The 12,937-nt window shown below is 50.1% G+C and overlaps 1 pseudogene; it reads right to left on the bottom strand.

The window, feature by feature from the left end:
• Positions 1-270: 270 nt before the first annotated feature.
• Positions 271-8,754, bottom strand: LOC130197611 (myosin-6-like; annotated as a pseudogene).
• Positions 8,755-12,937: the final 4,183 nt, after the last annotated feature.

The raw sequence follows: 12,937 nt of genomic DNA on the forward strand, positions 1-12,937 counted from the left end.
GAGAGGGATCCTCCTCTGTTGCTCTCCTCAAGGTTTCTTCCCTTTTCTCCCCCTGAAGGGTTATTTGGGAGTTTCTCCTCATCCGATGTGAGGTCAAAGGTCAGGGATGTCTGTGGACAGATTGTAAAGCACTCTGAGACAAATTGGTAATTTGTGAAATTGGGCTTTACAACAACCGAATTGAATTCCTCGCATTGGCTTCACTCTATCAGAGCTGAGGTTACACCTGTATTGGTCAAACAATTGTACTTGTGTATTTGTACATGTGGATCACCTGGCTCGAAGCTTCTGCAGCACCTGCTTCTGCTCTCCCTTCAAGGCGATCTGTTCGCTCGGCCCAGACGTGCTGCAGGTCTTGATGGTTTGCTCCACAGCCCTTCGCGCCCAGGTGAGCGCTGGTGTCCTGCTCCTTCTTCAGCTCCTCTGCCATCATGGCGAAGCGCTAGTGATGGCCTTCAGCCCTCTTCGGCATTTCTGCACTCCTGCACCGCCTCTACTTCGCTGAAGCTGGAAGGCCAATCTCAAGTTTCTTCTTCTGGTTTATCAGGCCAGTGTTCTGAGAGGTGAGAGATTTGAGATTGTTGACGGCAGCCAGAAAGAGTACCGCCTTGATTTCTTTATGATGTCCAAGAAAACCATTCAGTCACATGTGGTTGTTGCAATGAATTACTCCGCTTACCTGGAGAGTGCAGTGCTGCACCTTTCATCAACGCCCAGCAGCGCCTTGCTCGGCAAGTTTGCTACCTCTCTCCGCTTACTCCAGAGTTCCGAGCTCCTCCAGTCAGCCTGAAGTGCTGCTGCGCCCACCATGGCGTTGTTCTCTTGAGATCAATTGGCTGGCCCGAACGCCCTATCCAGCTGAATTTGGCAATCCTTTACGGATGATATCAACCACGCTAAATCGGGTTTGAATTTTAAACTCAGGAAGTGCTGCCTTTCCTTTCCTAGTTTACCTTCAGATGCGTGGACAGCCTTGAGCTGCTTCTGGGCCTCCTCGCTGCTTCGCCTGTTGGATTGACTCAGTTGGATTCCATCTCATTGAGGTCTCCTCCATCTTCTTCTTCAGACGGAGAGCCTGCCCTGCCATGGTCTCGGCTTCGAGAGAGCTCTGCAGGTGTCGACTGGCCCTCTGCAGGTTCCTCTTGTCTGCTCCATCTCTCGCCTCTCGGCGAGCTTCCGTTCCATGTCGGCTTTGATCTGGTTGAACTCAACTGGGCTCTGAGGATCTTGCCCTCCTCGTGCTCCAAGGAGGCCCAGGACAGGGGGAGGTTATAGTACATTGCAGAAGACAGTTTGACTGTAACGTGTCAATGAGGGCCTGCACCTCAGCTTCCTCAAGAGCAGACTGATCTCACCTCCTGCCCAGTTGTTTCCGTAACTTCCAGTTCGCGGATGCTCTTCCGCCTCCTCACCGAGTTGCCCAGTGAGGTCAGAAATCTCCTGTTGACCGAGCAGAGTGATTAAGATGGCGTTACACCAAGTACTGCTGCAGAAACCTCGGACACGAGCTCCCCGGCAGTACACCTTTACCCTGTAAGTTCTTGTTCTCCCTCTTCATGGTCTCCAGGTGATCCAAGACTGTGAAGAGAGTTCTTCAGCTGAAGAGCTCGTGCTCAGAGCCTGGCCTCCTTCTGGGAGCTCTCCAGCTCACACTGGGTCTCTCCCAGATTTCTGCTTCTCCACTCAGACAGGACCTTAGAGCGATAGGCCAGCAATGAGTGTAAATGCATCGTGATAGTTGGGGCGTCGTTTTTTTGTGAGAAATACTCGTTATTATGGAACGAGATAACACAAAGGTTGCAATGACAACAAAATCACCCGATTAAAATGAATGGAGATCAGATATTATTTTGGCAACACCAGATTTGGTGTTCGCCAATTGTGTTTTATGGCTGATTTGTACCAATGGTGGCTTTAATAACCATGTTAGAGTTGGTATTGAAGCCAATGAAACCGATAAATATGTGGATCGTCTAAATAGAAGGTCAAGAGAGATATCTCCTGGTTGGTGACACTCAGCACTGGTTCACCTTGTCAAAGTTCTCGCTTTTGTCCAGAGCAGCAGCAGCAGCATTAGACCTTCCATCGCCCACCAAGTGAGATCTTTCGATCTCATTCCCAGCCTGTGTTTGGTCTTTCTCCAGAGACGCACACTGCTGCTTCACCGTCGACGTGTTTCCTCGGCCCTGCAGCGCCGCTGGCCAGCTTCTTCCTTTAGAAATCCAATTATCAAACCGCTCAGACATTCTGCCGCTGAGTTTCCTCACGACACATGTGAATGAACTACCAACGGGACCGGGTTGCTCGTCGTCTAACAGACAAACTTTTGTTCTGCCTTACATTTTAGTAGGAACACAACACAAACAAAAAGCTGATTCAGACAAAGTAAAAAACGTCTCTGTGGAATCACATTTCAAATCATGAACTGTTTTTCACGGGACTCACGGCCTCCAGTTCCTCGGTTCTCTGGATGGCATCAGTTTCGCATTTGGTCCTCCACTGAGCCACCTCCAGTTGGTCTTTGACATGCCGCTGCTGCAGCTCGCCTTTTGGCCTCCTTGCCCTCCCCACTGTTCCCTCAGTGGTCGCAGTCGCGGGCGGGCGGACTGCATGCCAGGCCAGGGCACTTTTTGCCTGTCAAAACAAAAATCGTATGAATGAGCAACACATGGACCCACTCCATTTTAGGACGTTATGTCCCAGAGATGTCACTGTGCACTGAAACCTTGGTCTCCTCTTCTAGTTGCCGCTTAGGTCTTCAGCCTGTTGAGTGTAGGACAACTTCCCTCTTGTCAGCTGGAGACACTAGAGACTCTTCTCCTCCAGCTGCCCGTGAGCTCACTCTTGTATCAGCAAAGGTAGAATCATCATGAGTGTCCCGCCCAACCTTCCACAAGATAGTTTGTCTGCCTTGAAATAGAAGATTTTTAACATGAAATGGTCCGCTGCATCAATGCACCGCTTCCGTTTGAAGTTTTGCTTTTGCATGTTGGGAAGTCGTTGATCCAGCTACAGCCTCTTCGAACTTTGTTTTGTATTCATTCATCTGATCTTCCACAGTCCTGCATGTCTTCTCTAGATTTGTCTAGATTTCAAAAGGGAAACGTAACAATCATAATCCAAAGTATACCTGCACAACATTGGCAAGAAAATCAGCTCAGCTGACCTTGTCTTCACAATATGTTCCATATTGGAGACCACGTCATCCAGCTCCAGTCGGAGCTCACTCTTCTCCTTCTCCAGCTTCCTGCTTGACCCTCTGCAGGTTGTCGATCTGCTCCCGAGGTCGCCACACTGTCGCTTGTTTCTTCCGGAGCGGGCGCGTGCTTCAGAAAGGCAGAGTGGCTCTTCCAGGTCCCTGCGGAGTTTCTAAACTCGCCTCCCTTTCTTGTTCATCTCGACCTGATCGTGATCGCCGCCCGCTGCCTCTCCTCCAGCCTCCTCGCTGATCTCCTCCAGCTCTCTGACAGTTCTGCCTCAGCTTCCACCTTGCCTCGGGCAGTCAGTTTGCCTCCAGCTCTTCCTCCAGCTCCTCGATGCGGCCTGTAAATGCAGAACTATTTAGTCACTACTACCATCAAAGGGTTTTACCAATCCTGAACTGTTATACATTACGTGTATCAGCCATTACCTGGAGCTCCTTCAATTCTTTTCGTTGGAATTGTTATGGCCTGCTCATCTTCTATCTTGTTGTTGTTGACTAATCAAAATCTTTCCTGTGTAGAAAGAAAGTAGTTAGGATTAGAGCGACTGTCATTGGTTATACTCTATTAATGCAGCATGTAATTGTTCCAGGCACTCTTGTACATATCGAGTACATTGTGCCTACTTTTCAGACGCTCTTCAAGTTGCTGCTTGTCATTCTCCAGGTCCATTAAGCTCTGGGTCAATTTCTAAATCGCCCTAGTTTCTTCGCTTCTTCCAGATCCATCCGAATCTTCTTTCTCTTGTTCAAGGGAACTCTGCTGGACAATGGCATTGCAAAAGTCAAACTACGTAGATCCCAAATGCAAGAGCCATATGGTATGACTGAACACTTAAGGCATACTTACATCATCCAATTGCTGCTCCAGCTTACCTTGGCCAGACTGTTGACTTTGTCTTCTTCACTCTGCAGATCATCCAGCTTGCTGGTGAGCCTCCTGCAGTTTCTTTTCCGGTCAACTTGGCAATGATTTCATCCAAAGCAGACATCCTTCCACCAGGTTCTTTCACTTAAGAGCCAGGAAGATACCCTGTCAAGGACTCAATGTCGATGTTCGTCAGAGCACTTTTACAGTAAGTCGGGTATGTCCTACCTTGTTCTCGTAAGGCTTCTCTTTCTCTCCACTTTAGCCAGAGTTAACTCCAAGTCATCGATGTCCTTCTTCAGCTCAGAGCACTCGTCCCTCCAGCCTCTTCTTAGCAGTCAGCTCAGCATTCATCTCTCCTCATCCTCCAGTCTCTCAGACAGCTTCTTGGCTTTTGCCTCCATCTGAATCTTGTTCTTTTGATCAGCCCTCACATCTTTCTTCAGCATCAAAAGATTATCTTGCCCTGAACTGAGAATAAGTAATAATTTGTTAACATACGGCAAGTTGCAATATACATGATTAATAAAGAAAATAAAGTATATACAGTATATATTATATAATAAAATTGGATGTACCAATCATTCTCAAAGACTGGGATCAAACTCACAAGTGGATCGCCAATCAAATTTGCAGATTTCTTCCAACTAACATGTATATCTGGAGCACAACTAGAGCCACAGAGGTCTCCAGCAGATAGAAAAGGCCATTTTGTCAGCTGGTTTACCAGCTAATGTAAGGCGATGTGCAAATGTAAAATGTTCATTAAAGCACAACGCCTTCCTCACAAAAAATATACGGCCTGTTTGGAGTTGGGTGGCTTGTACTTTTTGTAAAAGTAGCTCTTAGAAACACTGGTATACATCAAACTCATCCCAACTACCCAAGGACAACCAAAAGTTACCTCGTAAATTACGTTGTGTCAATAGGACTCTAGCCAAAGGTACCCAGTCCATTAAAGAGGGATACCAATGGGTCCTGACCATAATTGGACCGGTTGACAGAGATTGTGTTGCATATACTGGAATGATTATATTACCATTTATACATTAAGAATAATGTCATTGACCACAGCCTGACATGGAGCTGCAGGTCGTTCTTCTCTTGGAAGAAGAGACCATTTTCTCCTCTAGTTCCTTTCTACGAGTTTCAGATTTTGCGTAGTGTTTCTTCAGCTTCAGGAATTCTTCCATGGTTGCCATTCTTTTTCTGCCTCGCAGATCTCAACAGAGGTTTGATCTTGAAGAAGAGCTTCATCCAGGTCAATTTGACCCCCATGAAGGCAACGGATGTTCCACTGACCACATATAGTGCATCTCAAAGATAAACCAGAGTTATTACTACCACTTACACTAAAATCTCTAAGGATGAGCGCGTTATCATTTTCTTGCTTTAGTTCATTTTAAGTTCCTGTGTTCTCTGACCTCTTTCAAAGATCTTGTTGTATTCTAGTCTCGCCAAGAGCCCTCTTCTTCCTCTTGCTCTGGATTCCAGTGATGATGAGTGATGTTGGTCATCCTCATCTCCTCCAGTAGTAGCCCAAGAAGACCAGCCTTGAAGAACACCTTACGAGCAAGTAAAGAATGCCTTCTAGGAAATTCAAAGATCAGTTTTCTTCTACTTTCTGCCCAGTTTGCATTTACCACCATTCTGTGGTGTATTTCAGGGTTAAGTATTTTTACCAGGATGTCCTCGACTTTTTTCTTGTATTAATTACCTTTGTGTGTCCAAACTTGTACTGACTGTGATCAATATCCAGGAGAACCAAGAAGCTTCTCAGCTCCTTCCTGTTGTCAATGAACTGTCCATCGGGGGATGGCAGCAGGATTCAGGATGCGATATCTGGGAAATGGAAAGTAAAAACAGATTCACATTTCTTTTGGATTTATAGCATGCCTACAAAGCATTGCAGGAGAATAAGAATACAGGTGTATTGCCACGGGCTGTTTACAATTACAATAGACGATAAAGAGTAAACAACAGCAAAGTACTGCTAAAAGACAAAATAATACCTGTTTGAAATCCCCATGAGGATCCTGCTTGGGAAGCCCTTCCTGCAGATCCTGATGCTTCCAGCACATCACAAAGAGCTGGTGCATCACCAGAGGGTTCTCCATGTCCGGAGTCTTGGTCTCATTGGGGGATGATGCAGCGACAAAGTGAGGTGAGTAGACTTCAAGTTGGTCATCAGTTTGTGCAGGTTCTCCTGTAAGCCGCGCAATCGTGATGTTTAAGACCCAGTTCATAGGATTGTGGATACATATCTATCAGTTATCAATGCATACCACTTTCAGTCAGTGGTTTACATATGGCAGCCATTGACACATATTTATGTGTTTTTACTTACCCTGTGCAAGGTAGACACTGTTTGGAAGGATGAACCCTTCTTCTTGCTTCCTTTCCCTTTCCATCTCCTTATGAACCAATGTAAACTCATTATCTTGGTATTAACAGAGAGGTTATTGTGACAATGTAGTGTATCTGTTATTCCTACCTACTGATGCCGAATACCACGAAGAGGGAAGATAAAACTTGAGATTAGACTTCTTGGTAGAGTCCTCACAACGGTCTCTGCCTATGGGGATCCTGTTCTCAACAGCCAGTTGTTAATGTTATATAGCTGGACAGTTCCCAGCGAGTGCATCAGGGGGCAAATGGGCCTCTGCTTTGGCAACTCTTGGGCTTCTGGAAGTTGGCATTTCCCAGATGGCGTCAGAGCTTGCTTTGAAGGTGGCACGAGGCTTTGGGGGAACATGCACCCTTCAAGGATGGGACATGATACCCATGGGTTGAAGCGGACAAGACACGAGTGGTTTGAAGACAATCAATCAATCTCCATGTCTGTCTGAACATGCGATAGTCTGCCCTCACCTTTTCAATTCAGGTCAATACAGGCCTGTAAGTCCATACCGAAATCTAAGGAAAGTCCATTCAATGCCCTTTCTTGTACTCTTCCTGCTCCAGCACAAACATGTGGTGGTTGAAAACTGTTGCAGCTTTCTCATTGGTGAAGTTGATGCACAGTTGCTCAAAGGTGTTGTACTGCAATGATGACGATAAAGTAGACATTAACTTGTGTACAGTTGTTTAGTGGTCCTTTTATACTAATCTCTTTGTTACATGTGAGCTGATTAAAACATTTGCCTGAATAATATATATTGTCTAGACATATAGCTCACTTAAAGATTTCAAATCCGGCAATATCCAGAACACCAATGAAGTACTGGCGAGGCTGTTTGGTGTCCAGGGATTGGTTGATCCTCACCACCATCCAGCGAGAATATCTTCTCATACACTGACTTAGACAGTGCGCCAACAGCATAGTACACCTAGACAAAAATAAAAAGTTACAGTAATAGCCCTTTGTTTCATTAAATATTGCACTTCAAGGAACACCTAACAATGTTTCATTATTACCTGCTGGACAGTTTGTCCTTGGTGACCTACCTGTTTCCTACTTTTGACTTCCTCGGGTGACAGAGATCTTTTGATGAGGTCATGGAGTTCAGGCACATCAGATATGCGACTTTGTCGACGCCTAAGGAAATACACACTCAATAAACTCACTACGTTTGATGAAATGTTTCTATCTCCCGATCGGAGACGCCCCTCTTGGTGCCATCATCGCCTGCCCCTCGCGCTTTCGCTTGTTCTGAACTCATGTTGCCGCGTGATACGATGGCACCGGTCAGCTTGTAGACGCCATTCTTCTTCTTGGAGTGAAGCCCAGCACGTCAAAGGCATCCTGTGGAGGAGCACATGAGAACCTATCGCTTGTGCTAGATTTTACATCGGACATTGGGAAGAGGGCCCCAGCCCCCTCTCCTCTCTACCTCCCTCCTGTCTCATGGATTGTGGAGGTCTGGGATCGTGGTCCGCGCTCACTACGTAACTATTAATAATTTCTGACATATTCTATTGCCGTTCATCAGTACACATGACATCTATTGTTCTGTCCATCCTGAGAGGATCCTCCTGTTGTTCTCCTGAAGGGTTCTTCACTTTTTCCCAGAAATGTTTTTTTTATTACCCAGGTAGTCTTTCCGATCCGATGTGAGGTTAAAGGTCAGGGATGTCAAGTGTGTCCAGATTAAAGTCCATTGAGGCAAATTTGTGATATTAAAGGCAAATAAATTGAATTAAATTGAATTATATTTGTTATGTGCTGTTGACTTATTGCAATGTTCTTATGACACAGTAGTGAAAGGAGAGATCCGGGGATAAGATATGGTGTCCTCTGACCCACCACCATCCAATGCTATAACCAGAGTTGGAATCTAATCAGTCTATTCAAACTATTTGGCTAGAGATGCATTCCATAATCCCATATCAACAGTGAGATACAAAATAACATGCAGGAAGCCAGAGCAGATTAACACGTGTTGTCTCAATAATACATACTATATCATGTACATAAAATAAAATTGATTAGTGTAGTAAAATGTTTTATATTACACTAACTAATGATAAATAACATAGATTATAGTATTGGTATAATTAAAGATGACTAATTAGAATGCCATTGTTTGTTAACAGCAGATAACTATTATTAAAGTTGAAGTAATATTGGACCATTTATTCTGACTTTTCGGTTCATCCCTACTCACATCCGTGCAGCGATGGAGTAACTGAGCCTCGGCCGCTCACTGACCTTCCGGGACCACGACTGACTCTGGAGACGCATGCGCCGGTCTCAATTACCCAGAGAAGGCTTAGGAGCTCAACACTTGAAGCTACAACAGAATGGTATTCAGAGTATTATTAAAAGCAGTTAACAAGTCTAGATGAGTAATATCTACCTAACTGAAGTCTCTTCCTGCCCACTAAACACAGTTAGCTGAGTCAGGACTTTAGCCAAAGTGCTGTTGGCAGCGTCGGCGTGTTCAGAGCCGTCGAGAGTCAAACTAAAATGCTCCCATAGCACCTTTAATAATGTATAACCCATTACACTCATTCAACACATTAGTAGTCCCAGGAGGTACGTGTACCTCAGGGTATGTGAAGGCCTCTAGAGGCACGGTACCCATAAGGGTACGCATGTCCTCTAGCTGGGTACGGTAATTCTGTGGTACGTGAAGTCCCTTCATAGGAGGCAATGTACTTCCTGTGGGTATGTGAAGGCCCTCTAGCGGGTACGGCAATGCAAAGCACCATGGGCACGTGAAGGCCCTCTAGCCGGGTATGTGCAGGCCCCTGTGGGTACGTGAATGTCTTCTAGCGAAATGTGTACCCATATGTAATGCACGTGAAGGCCCTCTAGTGGCACGTGTACCCGTGTGTACGCTCATGTCTCTTGTGCAATGCACTTGTGCATGTGAAGGCCCTCTAGCGCAATGCACCCCCTGTGGGTATGTGAAGGCCCTCTAGGAGGTGCGTGTACCCTTGTGGGTATGTGAAGGCCCTCTAGCGGGTACGCAAAGGCCCCGTGGGTATGCGGAAGGCCCCTAGCGGTACGATACCTCCTGTGGGTACGTGAAGGCCCCTCTTGCACGGTCCCCAGCGGGTACGTGTACCCTGTGGGTACGGTAGAAGGGTCTTCAGCGTGGTACGTATACCCCGTGGGTACGTGAAGGCCTCTCAGCGGGTAATGGCACCCCGGTGGGCATGCGGAAGGCCCCAGCGGCACGCAGTACTCTGTGTGTACGTGAAGGCCCTCAGGAGGCACGTGCACTTCTGTGGGTATGAAGTCCCTCTAGCGGGTAATGCGCAGTACCCTCAGTGTATGTGAAGGCCCCTCTAGCCGGTACGTACCCATATGGTAAGCACTATGCGAAGGCCCTCATGGCACGTACTGCACTCGTGGGCACGGAAGGCCCTCTAGAGGTACGTACTCCGTGGGTATGTGAAGGCCCTCTAGGAGGTACGTGTACCCATATGGCACGGAAGGCCTTCATGGTACGCAAATTTCGTGGTGCCAGCGCCCCAGCGGCACGGTACCCCGTGGGCACGTGAAGGCCCTCTAGCTGGCACGTGATACCCCTGTGGGCACGTGAAGGAAATGATACCCCAGTGGGCAATGTTAGCCCTCTAGCGGCACGTGCACCCCGTGGCACGTGAAGGCCCTCTGGCGGTACGTGTACCCCATGTGGGCACGTGAAGGTCTCTCTAGCGGCACGAGTACCCTGTGGGCACGTGAAGCCCTCTAGCAGGCACGCATAATTTCCGTGGGCACGAAGGCCCCATGGGTAGCGTGGTACGCACCTGTGGGTACGTGAAGGCCTCTAGCGGCACGTGCAGTACCCTGGGTACGTGGGTACGTGAAGGCCCCAGCTGGCACGTATACACCGTGGGTACGTGAAGCCCCTCTAGCGGGTACGTACCCCTGTGGGTACGTGAAGGCCCTCTAGCGGGTACGTGTACCCCTGTGGGTACGTGAAGGCCCTCTAGGAGGTACGTGTACCCCTGTGGGTACGTGAAGGCCCTCTAGCGGGTACGTATACCCCTGTGGGTACGTGAAAGCCCTCTAGCGGGTACGTATACCCCTGTGTGTACGTGAAGGCCCTCTAGCGGGTACGTATACCCCTGTGGGTACGTGAAGGCCCCAGCGGCACGTGTACTTCACCCGTGATGCGGAAGGCCCCCAGCAGCGGGCACGTGTATACCCCTGTGGGTACGTGAAGGCCCTCTAGCGGGTACGTGTACCCCAGTGGGTACGTGAAGGCCCTCTAGCGGGTACGTGTACCCATGTGGGTACGTGAAGGCCCTCTAGCGGGTACGTATACCCCTGTGGGTACGTGAAGCCCCTCTAGCAGGTACGTATACCGTGGGCACGTGAAGGCCCCTCTAGCGGCACGTAACGGGTTGGTACGTGAAGGCCCCAGCGGCACGCACCCATGTGGGTGCGTGAAGGCCCTCTCAGAGGTAATGTGCACCCTGTGGGCACGTGAAGGCCCTCTAGCGGCACGGTACCCCGGTGGGTACGTGAAGGCCCTCTAGCGGGTACGTGTACCCCTGTGGGTACGTGAAGGCCCTCTAGCGGGTACGTGTACCCCTGTGGGTACGTGAAGGCCCTCTAGCGGGTACGTGTACCCCTGTGGGTACGTGAAGGCCCTCCAGCGGGTAACGCACTTGCCCCGTGGGTAAGTGAAGGCCCCAGCGGTAATGCACCTGTGGGCACGCAGGCCCCATGGGCACGATACCCTGTGGGCACGTGAAGGCCCTCATAGCACGGTATGTGAACCCCTGTGGGTAATGCGGAAGGCCTCTAATGGCACGTACACCCGTGGGCAATGGTGAAGGCCTCTAGGAGGTACGTGTACCCTTGTGGGTATGTGAAGGCCCTCTATGGGCACGGTAATTTCCTGTGGGCAATGCGTGAAGGCCCTCTAGCGGGTACGTGTACCCCTGTGGGTACGTGAAGGCCCTCTAGCGGGTATGTGTAGTCCCTCTGGGTACGTGAAGGCCTTCTAGCGGGTACGTGTATACCCCTGTGGGCACGTGAAGCGGCCCCAGCGGTACCCCTGTCCGGTTGGTACGTGAAGGCCCTCTAGCGGGTACGTGTACCCATGTGGGTACGTGAAGGCCCTCTAGCGGGTACGTATTCCCCTGTGGGTACGCATGTCTCTAACGGCACGCGTATACCGGGTACGCGGAAGGCCCTCTAGCGGGTATGTGTACCCCTGTGGGTACGTGAAGGCCCCAGCTGGCACGCACCCCTGTGGGCACGTGCATGCCCCTAGTGGCACGTGATACCCTGTGGGTACGTGAAGGCCCTTAGCGGCACCCCATGGTACGTGAAGGCCTCTAGCGGGCACGATCTACCCTGTGGCACGTGAAGGCCCTCCAGCGGGTACGAATACCATTGTGGGTACGTGAAGGTCCTCTGGTGCACGCATACCCTCGGTGGCACGTGAAGGCCCTCTATGGCACGCAACCCCTGTGGGTACGTGAAGGCCCTCTAGCGGGTACGTGTACCCCTGTGGGTACGTGAAGCCCCTCTAGCGGGTACGCACCCCAGCGGCACGTGATACCCGTGGGTACGTGCAGTCTCTAGCGGGTACGCATATACCCCTGTGGCACGTGAAGGCCCACGTGGGCACGTGAATACCCTGTGGGTACGTGGCGTGCTCTAGCGGTACGCAGCACCCCTGTGGGCATGCAAGGCCCCCAGCGGCACGCATATACCCCTGTGGGTACGTGAAGGCCCTCTAGCGGGTACGTATACCCCTGTGGGTACGTGAAGGCCCTCTAGCGGGTACGTGTACCCCTGTGGGTACGTGAAGGCCCTCTAGCGGGTACGTGTACCCCTGTGGGTACGTGAAGGCCCTCTAGCGGGTACGTGTACCCCTGTGGGTACGTGAAGGCCCTCTAGCGGGTACGTATACCCCTGTGGGTACGTGAAGGCCCTCTAGCGGCGCGGGTACGTTACGTGAAGCCCCTCTAGCGGGTACGTATACCCCTGTGGGTACGTGAAGGCCCTCTAGCGGGTACGTGTACCCCAGTGGGTACGTGAAGGCCCTCTAGCGGGTACGTATAATTTCTGTGGTACGTGAAGGCCCTCTAGCGGGTACATGTACCCTGTGGGTACGTGAAGGCCCTCTAGCGGGTACGAGCACCCCTCCGTGGCACGTGAAGCCCCTCTAGCAGGTATGTGTACCCCTGTGGGTACGTGAAGGCCCTCTATAGCGGGTACGCATACCCATGGGTACGTGAAGGCCTCTAGTGGGCACGATACCCACTTGGCAATGCGAAGGCCCTCTAGCTGGTACGTGATACCCTGTGGCACGCAGCCCTCTAGCAGGTAATGCACCCTGTGGGTACGTGAAGGCCCTAGCGGCACGCAGTACCCCGTGGGCACGCAGGCCCTCTAGCGGCACGCTACCCCTGTGGGTACGTGAAGCCCCTCTAGCGGGTACGTATACCCCAGT

Source organism: Pseudoliparis swirei, chromosome 8 (genome assembly GCF_029220125.1).
Source record: "Pseudoliparis swirei isolate HS2019 ecotype Mariana Trench chromosome 8, NWPU_hadal_v1, whole genome shotgun sequence".
Classification (NCBI taxonomy): domain Eukaryota; kingdom Metazoa; phylum Chordata; class Actinopteri; order Perciformes; family Liparidae; genus Pseudoliparis; species Pseudoliparis swirei.